Source organism: Grammomys surdaster, unplaced genomic scaffold (assembly GCF_004785775.1).
Source record: "Grammomys surdaster isolate TR1022 unplaced genomic scaffold, NIH_TR_1.0 172, whole genome shotgun sequence".
Classification (NCBI taxonomy): Eukaryota; Metazoa; Chordata; class Mammalia; order Rodentia; family Muridae; genus Grammomys; species Grammomys surdaster.
This window is the reverse complement of record NW_021604620.1, coordinates 9,979,994-9,998,399: the sequence shown is the minus strand read 5'-3', so window position 1 is coordinate 9,998,399 and position 18,406 is coordinate 9,979,994. Positions and strand designations below refer to the sequence as shown.

Here is an 18,406-nt window from a genome sequence, read left to right as displayed (position 1 = left end):
CTGTCATGTGGCAGTGCATGAGTTACATTTGGCAAGTTGTGTTAGAGACCTGAGATTGTGAGCAGTGGATTGGTGTGTTTACTTGAAATCGTTTTCAAGAAATGAGTGTGCAAAGTGGCCAGGTACCACCTTTCTGCTCCCAGATCAATGTGGGAAGACAGGGGGATGCTCTGAAGAAGGGATGTTGAATTAGATGACATGGAAGGTCTGCAGCCTCGTTGAGCAGCACGTTCTGGAAGCAAGGCTGAGGTGCAGCCTGACAATCACCTCTAAAACACCGCAAAGGGCTCAGACCACAACATCACTTATCCGGGGCAAAGGGGAGTAGCCGCAGAAGCTGAATTTCAGGGAGAAAGCATCCTATGAATGCTGACAGAATTTGTCATCACTGAGTTGCAAACTCTCTGATGCCTCCCCTTAAAGTAGAATGTATACCTCACAGCTGTCCTGTCTGAACTTGAAGCAGGTATCTTGTTTTCTGAGTTTCTCACATTGACATGAGAGCAATTTTGCCCCAAAATGCCAAGTTTCCTGGGTTCACCTTCATCTGAATTAATTAAATTTTAAGACAACATTTTTTTGCTTCTAGAGTTGATTATTATATTGATAGTATCTGGATAAGAGTTGGAGGCTGTTGAGACAATAGGGTGAAGGTGGTTTTTGTGTCAAGAAACCATGACATATTGTAAAATACAGGAAAGGCTACTATGGGTTGAAATGTTTCCATTCTCTAGAAATGTTGAAAGCCCATTCCCCATACCTGAAAGTCAGGCCACTTCCAATATAATCAGTTGCTATGAGGTCATATGGAAATACAAAACAACTGTCAGCCATGTAAGAAAATAACCCTATGAAGAGAGAGAGAGATCCAGAGAGTCTGTCATATGAAGAGAGGGATATATTGGGACAGGGAAACCGTGCTTTCAGACATCAGCAAGCAACAGGATGCTTCAGAGCAAGCTAGCCCCTCAGACGCTTCAAACCTTGACTTCTACCCTCACAGAACTGTGAGACAATATGTTTCTTGTGTTTGAGCAAGCTCAGACTGCACTTCTTTGCTACAGAAGCCTGTGTCAATTCACACACAGTATTTAACAACAAAAGAAAATCACAGGGCATTTTTAAAACTGTATTTAGAACTCATCCTTAGAAACAGTTGAAAGTCAGAGTGCCTGTGCTTTCTTCTCCTGGTGACTTTTATAACTGGCAAAGAAAATATAATGATAAAATATACATTCTTTCCTTATCCCAAAACAGCATGCATAGAGGAGTGGTGCTTTTTTTCCTATTAGATTTCATAACAGAATTTTACAGCTACAAACACTAACTGCAATGTCACAGAACCTACGTATTTCTAATTCAGAAGAGAAAGGCCAGATGAAGAAATTATATCGCCAATGAGAAATGTTAGCATAGCACTCATTGTCTCTTAGATGGTTGGCATAGAATGTTCTTGAGTAGACAGGCTCATAGGAACATCTGCACTAGTGTCACCCCTGGGTAAGAGAGAGAAGGGTCCTGAATAAGGGGACACATTTTAGAGGGCTCTCCTTTCTCTCTCCTCTCTCTGTGCCTGTTTCTGAAACTAACCAGTCCTCAAGGTTAAAGGAATGTACTCCTTCTTAAGCTTCAGATTCCCAGGATCAAGAAATTCTAAGCCTAAATCACCTTCCTGAGGTTTGCCTGGCTTCTACCTTAGAAAGTCACCACAGCAGTTTATATAACCTTAGGCTCAAAGTCTGCCTCCAGTGAGGCTGCTGGCAAGGGGTGTAGGTGGAACTAGGATTTGTTGGTAGAAACATCTGTATGTAAATGAGCCTGGTTCCAGTACTTCAGGACAGCCTGGAGTCTAGATGGAATAGGGGTGACCTGGGGATGTGTCTTAGTTATGGCTTTATTGCTGTGAAAATATACCGTGGCCCTAGGAACTCTTTTTTAAAAATCATTTTTAATTCATTTATTTACTCATTTTTACATCCAGACCAGTTTCCTCTCCCTCTTCTCATCCTGGTCTTTTCCCCCACCACACTCCCCCCCCCCCCCCGCCACCATCAATCCCTCCTCCGGTCCTCTTCAGAAAGGGGCATGCCTCCACAGATATCAACCAGCCATGCCATTTCTAATTGCAGTGAGACTGGGCACCTCCTCTCCTGTTACAGAGAGATGAAGCCCTCCAATAGGAGGAAAGGGTGCTAAAAGCAGGCAACAGATTCAGAGACAGCCCCTGCTTCCACTGTTAGGAGTCCCACCAGAAGATCAAGCTGCACTACTGTAACATATTTGAAGAAGGCCCAAGTCAGTCCCATCCAGACTTCCTGGTTGACAGCTCAGTCTCTGTGAGCCTCTATGAGTCCAGGTTAGATCACTCTATAGGTTTTCTTGTGGTGTCTTTGACCCCTTTGTTTCCTATAATCCTTCCCCTTTCTTCCTCAGGATCCGCTGAATTCTGCTTGATGTTTGGATGTGGCTCCTTGCATCTGTTTCCATCAGTTTCTGGGGAACTCTATCAGATGATGATTATGCTAGCACCAGTCTCTCACTCTGAAGTATGTACAGGAAATGAGCATGGTGACAGAAACCATCAGTGAACACAGGATTGTACTTACATCCTCCACTTGCAAAGTATCCAATTCAAAGTGCGCATCTGAAACAGGAACTCTTTGTTTCATACGTGAATACACCATGACTGACATGACATACAACCCTGAAATTTTCATTATTAATGTGCCTATGACCCAAGTAGCATCCCGTGTGCACCTACAACAGTTATGATCATGACGTAGCAGAAAACTGCAAACCAAGAGGGAGAACACCATCACAAGTAATATTATATCCAAAATCATTTTACAAATCCTATTCCATGAAAAAGAAATGTATCTGATAGGATAACACTTGTCCTTCCTTCTTGGCCTGTCAGAGAGTTCTGAAGGTAGCAAATGACTTTCTGGAAGAAGCTGTCTCTAATGAGAAAGGATAGCTTCATACTGAACAGTTTTGTCTCCACTCTGTGAATGGGATTTTGATGTAGTTGGAATGACCTCCCCTCTACTGTCTCTCCATTCCATGAGAGGCTGTGGGAACCAACCTCCAGAGTAACACTCCACTCTCACACCTTTGATATCAGGAAGATGCACTTGAATATGTACCCATAAGTTTATGGTTTATTGGGAACACAGGAGTAAAACAACCTGGGGCATATAGGTGTGCCTGCCCATCTCCCACACCCCACAGCCTTCCTGTCTCCCAGGAGGCTTGCTGTAACCAGGGACATAGGTGAGACTCCCACCCTAATCTATGCCTCAGCTAGGACCCCCATGGAGTCCAGCCGACACAGGACCCATCCCCTCTGCCAAAGCCCCATCTTCCTTCCAGTCTCCACCTTCACCCAGGTCAGATGGGAGTGCCTGCCCCTCTTCCACAACCCACAGCCTGCCTGTCTCCTAGGATGTCTGCCTTAACCAGGTACACAGGAGGCCCCCTAATCAAAGAGAGAACTGCCAGCCTTCCAGGAAGCCTGCTGTAACCCAGGTCGCAGGTGAGATCCCTGTCCTGCTCTAAGGAGGTAGACTCCAGTCAGAGACACCCAGGCCAGTTAACACCAGGGATAACCAGATAGCAACAGGCCAGCACAAGAACATAAACAACAGAAGCCAGTGCAATTTGGCACCATCAGAACCCAGTTCTGCCACCACAGCAAGGCCTGAATACCCTAACACCTGAAAAGCAAAATTCTGACCTAAAATCCCATTTTATGAAAATGATAGAGGCCTTTAAGGGGGACATAAATAACTCCCTTGAAATACAGAAAAACACAGGCCTTAAGAATGATCTTAAAGACCTTCTTAAAAAGGAAACAAGTAAATTCCTTAAAGAAATACAGGAAAACACAATCAAACAAGTGAAGGAATTGAACAAAATGGTCCAAGACCTAAAAATGGAAATAGAAACAACAAAGAAATCACAAATGGAGGCAACCCTGGAGATGGAAAACTTAAAAAAGAGATCAGTAGCTACAGATGCAAGCATCACCAACAGAATACAAGCGATAGAAGAGAGAATCTTAGGCATAGAAGATACCATAAAAGATACTGACACAAAGGTCAAAGAAAATACAAAGTGTAAAACGCTCCTAACCCAAAACATCCAGGAAATTCAGGACACAATGAGAACACCAAACCTAAGAATAATAGGAATAGAAGAGAGTGAAAATTCCCAGTTCAAAGGGTCAGAAAACATCTCCAACAAAATCATGGCAACTTTTATGAAAGAAAACATTTAATTGGGACTGGCTTACAGTTTCAGAGGTTTAGTCCATTGTCATCATGGTGGGAAGCATGTCAGCTTGCAGGTAGACATACCCCTGGAAGAACAGAGAGCTCTGCATCTCGATTCACAGGCAGTAAGGGGAGACTTTGAGCCACACTAAGCATTGCTTGAGCACAGAAGACCTCAAAGCCTGTCCCCATAGTGACCGACTTCCTCCAACAAGACCACACCTACTCCAAAAGGCCACACCTCCTAATAGTACCACTTTCTATGGGCCAAGCATTCAAACTTATAAGTCTAGGTCCTCTAAGATGTTTTTGAAATATTTGTCAATATAAAATCAACTGGAAAGTACTGGCTAATTTGCTTGTTTTAGTTCCTATGGTGGCTCATCTTTAAGTCTCTTCCTTCTTTCCCCTGACATACACACATGCACACATTAGGAATCAGAGGTTTCTAGGACTTGCTGTATGTATGTATGTATGTATGTATGTATGTATGTAATACATGTATGTAGGCAAGTAGACAACCCCTCACAACAGAAAATGGAGCTATGTCTCTTCTTCTTGACCCTGGGCTCATCAATGATCACCACTGTACTAGAGTGTATGGTAGTTGAAGTAACATGAGGACTTTATAAGCTCAAGTTGTGAATAACAGGTTCGGGTTTGTCTTTGTATCCCCTACCAGCATTGCTGAAGAGAATTGCCATGTATACCATGGCTTCTAAAATGTTTTCTATTAGGGACTCTTTTTGATCTGAGAAATGTTTATGATTCTAGGTATACTCATTTACAAAATAGGTACAGAAATCAAAATTTGCTGATAATAAATCACACAAATATGTCTTAAAACATTTCTTAGGAGTGTGTGTGTGTGTGTGTGTGTGTGTGTGTGTGTGGTGTTACCATCTTTTTTTACCAGGTTTTACCAAACATAAAGTTTATTAGCTGTTAAATTTGCCATCTGCATATTAATAATGTAGATATGCTTGTTTTATATGATCCAGTCTCAAAGTAAACTAATGTAATATTTACTAGCCTGATATTTGTGATATTCAAGAATAAATGATGCTAGGAAAGTGTTAAAAGTCTTTGTTTTCCATAATTAAGGCATTATCTTTCTATAAGAGCAGAAAACATTGTGTCACAGTTAAAACACTACAGTTTGTAAGAGCGTTGAGTCTTGAGTGCGGGCCAAGGTGCTTCAGGCTACAGTCGTTAGCATTACATAGTCAAAGCATGCTTAGTACAAGTGTGTGTGTGTGTGTGTGTGTGTGTGTGTGTGTGTGTGTGTTTTCAGAACCAAGGCTGTGGTGACATTGCAGGACTCAGCACAGGCTAACACTGCCAAACACACTTCACATTCATTACAGGTTTGACTTTGGGTTGAGTTTTGCCTATTGCATTTTAGAATCTTATCGTTGCCAGGCTTTCACAGCACCCACGATCAGTTCTGCAATCCCACGTGGGCTCCTGACACACTGTTTAAGAAGCTTTGATAGAGAGACATGTGGAAAAGGTCACTTTGAGTGTTTTTGCTACAACAAGTACATGGGAAATGCCAAAAATGACCAGATAAGAGACCATCTCTATCTGAGCACAACCAAATTACCAAATCTTAAAGGACAATTCCGACTAATAGTTGTCTTAAACTTGAGTGTGAAACGGCTGGTGACATATCATTGAGTAATAAAACCAACTTATGAGCTCTATTTTAAGATTTCAAGCAGTTATTTCCTTGACTTGCAACATGACATTTATTCTCTTGCCACAGGGGCTGTAAATAATAAAAATGATCCTCATATAATGGCATGAAAAATATAGCATTTTCATTTTAACATCACATTCATAAGAATTTATACACATTAGGCAAGACTATGTTTTTACTACCCAACAAAATACAGTAATAGTTTAGATTACTTTATCAGACCAAGTATCAGCTATGCATTTCATAACCAGTGGGACCAGTAAAGTCACTTTCCAGACAAACCTGATGACCTGAGTTTGTTCCCAGAACCCATGTAATGGCAAAAGAAGAGTAACTCAACAAAGTCTTCCTCTGTACCTTCACATACTGTGGCACACACACAAACACACACACACACACACACACACACACACACGTGCGATAAATAAAATAAATAATGATAAATAAAATAAATAACATTTAAAAGCTATTTTTACTTCGAAGCATCAGAAGAACCCTAACATCAGTGCTAGCCAACGTTGGCAATTTATTACAATGCTTCTAATGTACCTAAGGGTCACTTACCCAAGATAGCTCATTAACTGGTTCTGCTCATCAGCTGTGCCAACTCATGTGGGGTTTTTTTTTGCAGGTGGTTAATGCTGAAGGACATAACTGAGGTAACCTTGCTGTTCCAGCTCCCTTGATCTTGCTCCTCCTCTCAAGAGAAGACTATTATGTACTTACGGGGCTGCAAAGGGATGGTTTGGTCTCCCCAGTAGAGCACTTGGTTTGAGATAGCCGGAGACCCAACAGGGATGGCATACATATTCTCAGGCTCTCGGATTCCAGACCCACACATACAGCCTATATCTCCATTAACCTGCACCTTGCAGACACATTTGTCTCAGAGTAGCTCCTCCCAGAGAGTTTTTGAGTCACCATCCAGGTAGAGGGCGTGGCTAACAGAGATTTCCATATTCATGAGTTATCTAAAAGGAGGTAGCTAATTATTCCTTTTCCGAGTCCCTCTTTCTCCCTCCCTATATAAGCCAGCTTCCCCTGGCTTTTACCGGGGCCTGCACATCCAGACTCAACTAGCATGCCATGAACAATAAACTTTTAAAGCCATGGACTCCAGGCGTCTTCAGGGGCCTGCTTCCGCCAAAGCTTCCAGCCTCTGGAATCTTGAACTTTCTAGTGTATGTGGGACCTGTCTGGGACCCGCCGGTGTGGAAAGCTCCCTGGACTCCGCTGCCTGCCCATCCGTGGGTCTCTATTTCATGGGCCCAGGGCACCCCTGTGCAGCTTTTTTTTCCCCACATGTACTCATAGACCGGGGAAAATCTGTACACCCTCATAAAGCCTGGAATTGAACTCCAGCCTCAGTGTGTTGAATCAAGTCATAGTACTAACCTCACAGGAAGCAATAGAGAAGTGAGGGGTCCAGCTTTAGTGAAGGTATGATGAAGTCACGTGGCAAAAGGGATGGCTGGGAATCCAGAGGAGAATGTGGGCCACTTGTAGTTTATCACGCATCTCCAGGCATCAGCCATGGAGACAGGCAGACATGCCGCATTTGATCAACACGTCTACCTGCTAACAGATTCAGTGTATCATTTTATGTATTTACTTATGTATTCTCATGAAATAAAATGGGTCATTTGTCTGAATTCAGTTAAGGAGCTGTAAAGATAGAAGACAATTGCCATGCAAGCAATAGGTGTTGAATATTTTTGAGAGAGAGAGAGAGAGAAGGAGGAGGAAGAGAAGGAGGAGGAGGAGGAGGAGCAGGAGAAGGAGAAGAAGCAGAAGAGCAGAAGAAGCAGAAGCAGAAGCAGAAGCAGAAGCAGAAGCAGAAGCAGAAGCAGAAGCAGAAGCAGAAGCAGAAGCAGAAGAAGAAGAAGAAGAAGAAGAAGAAGAAGAAGAAGAAGAAGAAGTGATTGTAATTTTGTTTAGTATACAAAACATATGTGTGAACATATACTGTTCACACTTTCATTTCAAAGCAGAGCTGTTGAACACAATGCTGAGCTCCCATGTTTTGGACACAAACAAGCAAAGGCTTCTCCACTTAAGGAGCCACCTGTAGGCTGTGGAACCCTAGCAGTGGGCACTGTGGGAATTGTCAAAAAGAAAGAACAAACCAGATGAGAGATGGGTGCCCAAGCTGCATTGCTTCTTGGTTGAGCTACTGCCCTTCTCTGATGTCTACCTCTATGCTCTTTCCCTAATCTGGAGACTGGAGAAAAAAAAAAAACTTCGCTGAGCAATTCCCCAGGGTTGACATTCAATCATAATCACATTAAATACCCCAGCTACAAAAATCAGGTACAAAAGTCTAGCATAGTGGCATACAGTTATAAAAGCCAACCGATCCTAGTTGGTAAGTTCCAGGCCAAGTGACATATCTAGTCTCTCTGAAGCAATAAGCTGATAGGACTTGAGGAACAACACCTGAAGCTGACTGTAGTCTCCACACTCATTTGTACTCTGCATACATATCTACCCAAAGCCATGATCTCATCCCTCTTCCTCACACACATACGTGTTAAAGTGTAATACACAAAGCATAAATGCTTTTAATGAAGTATGAAGAGATAGAGACATTCAGACCCTGTTAAAACTAAGGCATACTTTGAATCTCTAGCCTGAAAGGTACACCTCGAGATCACCTGATTAGAATATGCTACATGCCTATATTTTCAAAGTTAACTATGGAACAAAGTAAATAGATACTTTAAATGCCTAAGAAGATGCTTTTGAATGTACAATTGCCTTGCTCTCTGTAAAATGGAGAACAGTATCCCATCAAGATTCCTTTTTTTTTGCTGAGTGTGTTTTCAGTTCTGTACTATTTCCTCTGACTTAAATTGATAGGCAGAGAGCACTTAGGAGGGGGTTTAGGTGTTGGGAATCTGATGAGGATGCCAGGAAGGAAAATTTTCATTATGCATCCTCAGAATGCTGTGCTGGTAAATATAAAAATAATTCCCAATTGTTATGATAATGCCCTGTATAACTCTCTCTTTCAGTTCTTTCTCCTGCTGTCTTTATTTTAGCACTTAGGGATAATTTTCACAAGGTTATCTCTTCTAAGTGTTCCAGTAGATGTAATTATATTTATTTCAGAACACACAGTTAAATTTACGGAAGCAAAAATGACACTATTTTTAATTTATAACCATGGTAAATTTTAATAGTGAGTTTACTCTAGCAGTGCATAATATGATAGCTGGGGTATTTAACGTGATTATGATTGAATGTCAACCCTGGGGAATTGCTCAGCGAAGTTTTTTTTTTTTCTCCAGTCTCCAGATTAGGGAAAGAGCATAGAGGTAGACATCAGAGAAGGGCAGTAGCTCAACCAAGAAGCAATGCAGCTTGGGCACCCATCTCTCATCTGGTTTGTTCTTTCTTTTTGACAATTCCCATATTTCTGCATCCACAGTGCCCACTGCTAGGGTTCCACAGCCTACAGGTGGCTCCTTAAGTGGAGAAGCCTTTGCTTGTTTGTGTCCAAAACATGGGAGCTCAGCATTGTGTTCAAAAGCTCTGCTTTGAAATGAAAGTGTGAACAGTATATGTTCACACATATGTTTTGTATACTAAACAAAATTACAATCACTTTACTTCTTCTTCTTCTTCTTCTTCTTCTTCTTCTTCTTCTTCTTCTTCTTCTGCTTCTGCTTCTGCTTCTGCTTCTGCTTCTGCTTCTGCTTCTCCTCCTCCTCCTCCTCCTCCTTCTCTTCCTCCTCCTCCTCCTCCTCCATCTCTCTCTCTCTTTCTCTCTCTCTCTCTCTCTCTCTCTCTCTCTCTCTCACACACACACACACACACACACACACACACACACACACACAGAGACACCAAGCTGTAAGCCTAGATTGGGCAAGTTTTAGTGCTATTCTAACTTACATCTCAGCCATATGTCCATGGCCATTTGCTCCTGGACTATCTTTTCTCATGGCAGCCTTCTCCTCTCTTTATCTCTCCTTTCTCCCCTCTTCTGGTTTTGCCTGGGATTCCTCACTCTCTATTCATGTTTCTGCTTTCTCTCTCTACTGCCCAACCACAGGATTTAGCATTTTATTGACCAGTTAACTTAGGGTGCAAGATTTTGCATAGTATTACTTAGTATCCATGAAAATCTCCTAGTCTGGGAGCAGCCAGAACTTTGGGGCCAGTAAATAGCATTTGAATTCATAGCTACAAGCTACACCAGACCAACTCTAGCATTTCGTGCTTTTTGTCTAAATAAAAAGGTTTTTCCCTTAAAATAAAAACAATATAGATTAAGAATATATATGAAACAATTATGAAAAATGGTTTCAAATCTAGTCCATCTGTATTTGGTGAGTTCAGAGTTTTGTATTTGAAAGGTTTTCTCATTACCATCTTAAGCATTTAAATCCTCTGTCATAACTTGCAATTACCAATCTTAAACACTCATTTACAATTTCAACTTTCATGTCCTTCGACTTTTGTAACTTGCTTTTACCATCCTTAAACCATCCCTTAAGACCCTAAAACATTCTTTAGATCCTTTATATCTTAAGTTTAATTGTGAGCCTATGACTATCTAATCTTCAACTGCATCTGAGACTTGAGAAGGAATAATATTAGCTTGCCAAGTGGGTTTACTGTGATTTAATTGTGGCATTTACACACACACATACACACACACAGACACACACAGACACACACACACACACACACACACACACACACTTTTAAGTTGGTCCACATCACTAGTGTTGACTACCAAGATCCACCTTGCTTGTCCCTCTTCTTCCACCAAAATACTCCATCCTGCTTTCCTGCCACATCCATTGTATTACCTTCTCTTAAGAGACCTCATTCTCCCTTCCTGTGACAACCCTGTCTTCTCTCAGTTCATATTTTTACTTTCATGTCCTACATTAATATGTCAATTCATAGCTATATTCTCCTTGCCAGGGACACATTTGTTTTATTTTCCCCAACACAATGGCTTCCACTTCCAACTATTTTCTTAAAGATGACCTGACTTTCATTTTTCCATGCAGTTAAATAAAATTCTATTGGCATATGTACATTTTCTATATCCATTTTTCTATTGATGGACTTTTACGCTAGTGTGATGGCTTGGCTATCACAATTACAGGAATGGACATAGCCATGCAGGTATCCAAGTGATTGTGCACTTAGAATCATAGTTCTGCTGTCTCTGAGGCCATGGGTAAGAGTGATTGCCCCATTAGTCTGGCTTGGCCCACTCGCCACAGCAATCTGCTATTTATCTCAGTCACTTTCCTGACACAGAGGAAGCACACATGGTTCTCACATATTTATCTTGGTCTCCCCAGCACTTAGAAAAGTATTTATCTCTATAAAGTAATAACACAGAGGATGAACGGCCAGAAGTAATAGATGTTCTTGGCTAGCCATGTACGCCTTTTTACCTGGCACCTGAACTCATTCCACACCTGTTGTCAAAGTTGGCTTCTGTCTGCTCACAGGTGGTTCTTGAGCCTGTTTACCCTGACATTCACAAACCACCTTGTGAAATAGACTTCCACTATTCAATGACCTGCATTATAAAATAACTGACCTGTGTCAAGATGGGTCAAATCGATGGTGCCATCATGCTGCAGAACCACACTCTAGTGAGGGCAAAGGTCAACCTTTCTACCCTTCTCCAGCTACCTGTCATTGAAAGTCAAGTCCAAGTGAGTCTAACATTGAGAACAAAAACGAGGACCTAACTATAGAATGATGTTCTGGAGTCAGTGAGCCACCATCATTAGTTGTGAGACATTGGGTGCCCTTTTCTCTTTATGGGCTGGAGAGTCCATTCTGAAACAGACAATCTAACAAGGGACTGATGAGTCCTTCATCTGCTGAGCATTCATTCAGCTTATAAGTTGAACTTGTCAATGAGAGAAAAATGTGCCATTTTATTTGCCTTCAGTATCAAGGCTTACTTCAGTGATATGTCCTGAGAGGAGCTGACCTTAGAACAGAGTTCCAAGTCCCATCCAAAGGACTTGACTTCATTTGCATGAAAGTACAGTCAAGGACAAGCCTAAGCTTGCCTTCAGCCATGATGACAGGCAACTAATAAGAGACATTTAGTCATGGAGACACAAGCTAAACTGTAGGCCAGGCAAATTGGTATGTGGGATATGTCTAAGACACTGTCCTGCAATAGGGTGAGAATTCTGTTTTCTGTATGGCATCCACTGACTATTGGTGCCTTTGGTCTCTTTACCCCAGGGTGATGGTGAAAGTCCTCACTCTTCCCTAGATCTGCTGAAATATTTCTCCAGAGGAGAAGGTAGGAGCCTCTCAGTACAGGTGGGTGAGTGTGGAGTTCAGGTTCCTGTTGTAGGCTATGCTCATCCTCAATGGATACAGATGGCAGTCTTTGATACTTATTCCATTTATGGACACTAATTGTTATCTTTACAGCCCAGCTGCGCTAGTGGACTGAAGCAAGCTGTTGAGAGTCCAGAATAAACATCTGGACATGGAATTTGAGACACTAGGAAGTTAACAAGGTAATTGGCTTGTGGTAGCTAGATTAACAAGGAGGTCTACTGGGAATACAACAGACACATGCTGCTTGGAAGGTCCAATGGCAACCAACAGAACAAAGAGCAGTTCCTTATTATTTTCATTGTGATTTTTTTCCATGACACTCTAAAACCATCTGAAGTCTGAAAATGAAAGAACTGAACAAGAGAATTTAGAAACTATCCAAGTCAACAGTCTGTGGTGGTTTGACTAGAAATGGCCCCATATGCTCACACAGAGAGACATTGTAAGAGGTGTGGCCTTGATGGATTAGGTCTAGCCTTTTTGGAGAAGATGTAGTACTCAGGGTGGACTTTGAGGTTTCAGAAGCTCAAGCTCGGACTCAGGGACTCATGCTCTGTCCTACTGCCTGTAGATCAAGATGCAGAACTCTCAACTTCTCCTGCACCATGCCTGCCTGGATGCTCTCATGCTTTTCATCATGACAATAATGGACTAAACCTCTGAACTGTAAGACAGCTGCAATTAAATATTTTCTTTTATAAGAGAAGCTGTGGTCATAGTGTTTCTTCATAGTACTAAAACTCAAGGAGCAAGAGAGCATTTAGCCTCTGCATAATCATTTGTGGTACTTTCCTGTTTGGGGATACTGATTCAAACAGTCTAGGGCTAACACATTGGGAACCATTTTATATAACCATCTACTTGATTCCTTGCTTTGATGGAATTCAGTCACAATGCATTGGCTTCAAAATGTGCACATCTGCCTTGTATGCTTTTCTCCATCATGTTCTTTTATTAAGATGATCTTGCAAGGCTAATGAAATGTTTATAGTGAAGTCATTATGTCTATCAACTAAGCACAGTGTCTGTCAATCATGTATCTGGATTAAAATGGAAGAGTGAGAAAAGTAAAACAGACTTGGCTGATATGTCATGTGGAGAATCTATTTGTGGAGCATGCTACAATGTATGTGTTTTATGAAGGTTTAGAACAGAACATTTGTCCTCTTGTAAGAGCTGTTGGTTGCCTAACTCATTTCTGTCCTCTTTAGGGTTCTATGGGTACATGACATCTTCGCTCTCATGTTCATAACATTTTGATTAAAAATATTGGTGTATCTTTATTACAAAAGAATTATATCATTATATTGAATATCATTGAAAGCTTTACTGTGAGCAATAGTCTCTATTACATCATACCAGTTCTTAGATGGTCAGTTTTGTTATCTTCGAGTTGAAGCATGGATTCTCTGTCCCCAAACTTCTCATTGTAGCAGCCATCCTTTTCATGACCATGTGTGATGAAAATCACCTAGATGGCTCACACTTCCTCAAGAACTCCACACCATCAACAGCTGGTTCAGATCCCAACTCTGACCCAAGAATTACTTGGTTCCTAGAACTTGCCCATTTTGATGCTTCATCTCCTCTGCACAGATAAGCACTACACCAGTTCTGTTGCAAAGGTCAGCATTTACTAATGTGATCATTGTCTTGTTCTATGTCAGGGATTCTTTAATACAGTTCCTCAGGTTTTGGTGACCCCCAACCATAAAATTATTTTCATTGCTACTTCATAAGTGTTATTTTGCTACTGTTAGGAATCATAATGTAAATATCTGATGTTTCTGATAGTCTTAGGTGATCCCTAAGAAAGGGTGATTCAACCCCAAAGGGGTTGCAACTCACAGGTTGAGAATCGAATCACTGCTCTATGTGATTATTTGCAAATAACCCACACTTACTTCCGATATCCCACTTCAAAATGTCTTTCTCATAGACCTATATGAGCCTACATACTCTGTTTACTTGCTTTCTTAAACTTATATGTATGTCTTTCCATTTTGACACATCCCATTACATATAGACTATGTTCCTACTTTTCAATTAAAGGCTAAGTCATTTCCAGGGCATAAACAGCATTTCACCATCTGGATTTCAAATGATGTGGGCAATAGTGGCTTGTTTGCTAGGTTACATAAAACAACTATGGTTAAATTTAAAAAAAAATCCAAGCACTGAGCTGAGCATGAGAGAATATATATTACTGTACCTAAAAAACCAATAGAAGAGACAGAAGAGATTGCTTAAAAATATATTCAGTTAACCCAAATAAATGTAGGAGTATAATGACAAAAGGAATAATACAACACAAAGACTATAATAACAGAATTAACTCCATAGGCAAGAGCATAAAGAAGTGAATTTGTGAACACACTCCAGTGTTCAGTTCACTGTACCTACCACTCTCATACAGTTTAGAATACCCTGCCTAAGAAGTGGTGCCACCCAGGATGGATGGGTCTTCATTTCTCAGTTAATATATCAAGATAATGTTCCACAAATGTGTCCACAGGCCAACTCCCTTCCCAGATGTTTCTAAATTTATACTATGTTCTGCAGAAAACATTTGATCAAACTAATGACATTTCAAAAAGAGTCTACAGGACATCAGAATCTTTTCTGAATCAGTGGGTATGGAATATGGGGGTCATGTACATGAGGGCATATGTATAGAGGTGTGTGTTTAGGGAGATGGTATGTGTGTTAGGGGTGCTATATGCATGTGAACTTCTTTGGAGGTATCTTGCCTGTAAATGAATATGTGGAGGCCATAGATCAGCCTCAAATATCTTCCATATTGTTCTTCATATGTTTAGATTTATTTAGTTATGTATTCATTTATTTATATATATGTATGTGTCTATAGATCTTGACTGTGGGTGAATTATGAGTAATTGTATCAGGTTCCTGCTGCCTTAAACTTCCCCACAATATTGATGTGTAGCTTGGAATTGTCAGCTAAATAAACCTTCTCTCCCTTAAATTGATTTGTAAGAGAATTTTTCCAGAGCAACAGGAAAGAACTTAGAAGCGGGACAAGTAACTAGGAGATGGAAGGTAAGAGGAGTCCTTTTGTGTGAAGTGTCTCTGAGTCTTCAATGACCGAACAGACTTCAGCATGAGTTAATTGAAGCTCAGAATGAGAATGTACTGCAGCACCTGCAGGTAATGCACTGTTCCAGGGGTGTCTTAGTTAGGGTTTCATTGGTGTGAAGAGACATGATGACCATGACAACTCTTGTGAAGGCAAACATTTAATTGGGGCTGGCTTACAATTTAGGAGTTTCAGTTCATTGTCATCATGGTGGGAAGCATGACAGTATCTAGGCACACAATGTACTAAAAAGGGAGCCGAGAGTTCTACATCTTGATTTGAAGGCAGCCAGAAGGAGACTCTCTTCCACACTGGGTGAAGCTTGAACACTAGGGGCCCTCGAAGCCCATCTATACAGTGACACACTTCCTCCAACAAGGTGACACCTACTAATACTGTTACTTCCCATGGGCCAAGCATAGCCAAACCACCACACAGGAAATCTCATTGTTCCTGGTGGAAACTGTATTTTGTCTCTAATGTCTCTTAAGATTATGTCACCAAAATGCCTGTCATATCTGAGTGTTCTTTGAGAATGCTAAAGTCTTTTCATAATTATCATATTGGTGATGTTCAGTTTCAGCATGAAATTTGTCACTTTGAGGGATGGACAGACAGCTTAGTGGTCAAGCTTCTCTTTTACTGGACCCCAACTCAGTCCCTAGCTGAGTCCCACATTGGGTGGTCACTACTGGTCACTCCAGTTCCAGAGGATCCTTCATGTTCTATTACTTGCAGACACCTGTTCACATATGGGAGACATACACAAACACATGCACACACAATAAACACACACACATGCACACGCACACAAATAAATAAATAATTTAAAATAAAGCTTTAATATTTTCCTTTTTACTGTGAGGCAGGTATGGGGTACATACTTATAATTCCAACATTTGGGACTCTGAAGCAGGAGGATAAATCATGATTTCAGGGTCCTTCTGTTCTACAGAGTAAGATTGTCTCAAAAAGCCAAAAGTAGCTGGCCACGAAGGTACATAGTTTTAATACCAGTACTCTAGAAGCAGAGGTAGGTTGGTCTCTTTGAGTTCAAGGCCAGCCTAGTCTAAACAAGTGAATTCCAGACCAGCCAGAGTTACATAGTGAGACCTTGTCTCTAAACAAAAGAAGCCAAAATTTTAAAAAGTAACCACATTAATACTTTAAGTTCCAAGATTTATAACATCAGTTTCCCCAACTCCAAAATCCCGACTCACCATTTGACATCCACACACACAGACAACACGACCTTGTGACCATATAGCTAGACTTTCGAACAGTAGAGAAATGGTTGATGCCTAATTTTGTAGCTATCAATGGGCCCTTCTCCTCATTTCCCACCTGGACATCAGTTTTATATGTAACACGGTGGGTGGATGGGACAGTGCTCTGGACAGTGTCAGAGTTCATAGGGAACACAGGTGTGAGGTTTGCTGTTATCAGGGAAGGTGCCCAGCAGTGGAAACCTAACCACTCTCAGTCACAGACAGACATGGTGTGAGAGAACTTGAGCATTTTCAAAATGAAAAACAAGCAGAATTCATACTAATGCCCTTCACCCTAGCTGCCATCCACTGCTTCCGCATCACTGGAGTCAGGCAGGCATATTCATCTCTCTAGAAAAGAGACTGGGAAACAGAAAAACCCTTTATGCTTGTACTCCTTCAACCACTCACACTGCTTCATACATCCCTGTGCCTGAATGCATGTAGTGTGTGCGTGTGTGTGTGTGTGTGTGTGTGTGTGTGTGCATGTGTGTGGTATGTATATGTGTGTGTCCATATTTGTATGTTTGTGTGCACTGTGCCTGTGTGTGTGTGATGTAGTATATATGTCTGTGGTCTCTCTGTGAATGGTGTAGTATGTGTGTCTATGTGTGGTGTGTGGCTATATCTGTGGTGTATGTGTATGTGGTATATGTATGCATGTGTGGTGTCTGTGTGTGTTTGTATGTGATATAGTATATTGTATATGTATTTTGGTGGGTGTATTATTGTATGTGTGGTATAGAGTATGTTAGTGTGTGGTGGGGGTGTGGTGTGTGGGTGTAGGTGGTGAAGTATATGTATATGTGCCTGAGGGGGGTGAGTGTGTGTGTGCATATGTGGGTGGCATGTGTGTGTGTGTTGAAGCAGGGTTTCTCACATGTCTAGAGGTTGCCAGGCAGGCTTTGTTGGCTAGTCAGTGTGGGTCAGTCAGTTTCTTCCAGTTCTGGGAGTATAAGCACACACCAGTATACCTGGCTTTGGGGATCAAACACATGTCCTCATGTTTGCATGGCGCTTGGGAGATGGCTCAGTGGGTACATGTGTCTTCTGCACAAACATGGAGAACTGAATCTGAATCCCTAGCACACAGGAAAGAAATTGGGCATGGGTGCCTGCTTGTCTCTAACCCCAGTGCTGTCGGGAGCAGAGGCAGGGGGATTGCCAGGCTTGCTTGCTGCTGGCCTAGTTCAAGGTTCGGTGAGATTCTGTCTCAAGGAAATAAAACAGAGTATGATAGAGTAAAGCACTTGACATTCTCTTGTGGTCCTTGCACTTGAGCACACAAATGTACACACACACACACACACACACACACAGTAATATACCACACACACATACACACACACACAGTAATATACCACACACACATACACACACACACACACAGTAATATACCACACACACATACACACACATGCACACACATACATCAGTAATAATAATAGGATACAATTTAAAATGTGCAAATAATTTGAGAAAAAAAGCACTGCAAAGAAACTAGAATGCTCAAAACAGCTATGAAAATGAATAATAAAGTTACTTAGAGAAAGAAGGCTGGAAGGCCAGCCAGCTTCAAGACTCTGCAGCTTCAGTAATTAAACTTCAGCGAACAACTGGGTATGTGGTAGTGTCTGCTTCTTCATATGTTGTCTCACACAGAGGTGAGGCTGGATCTCTGTGTCCCCAGTCATATGAACTCAGCCCTCTGAGCTAATGTCTA

The 18,406-nt window shown here is 41.4% G+C and overlaps 1 pseudogene; it reads right to left on the bottom strand.

The window, feature by feature from the left end:
* Nucleotides 1-2,362: 2,362 nt before the first annotated feature.
* On the bottom strand, nucleotides 2,363-3,152 carry LOC114621107 (annotated as a pseudogene).
* Nucleotides 3,153-18,406: the final 15,254 nt, after the last annotated feature.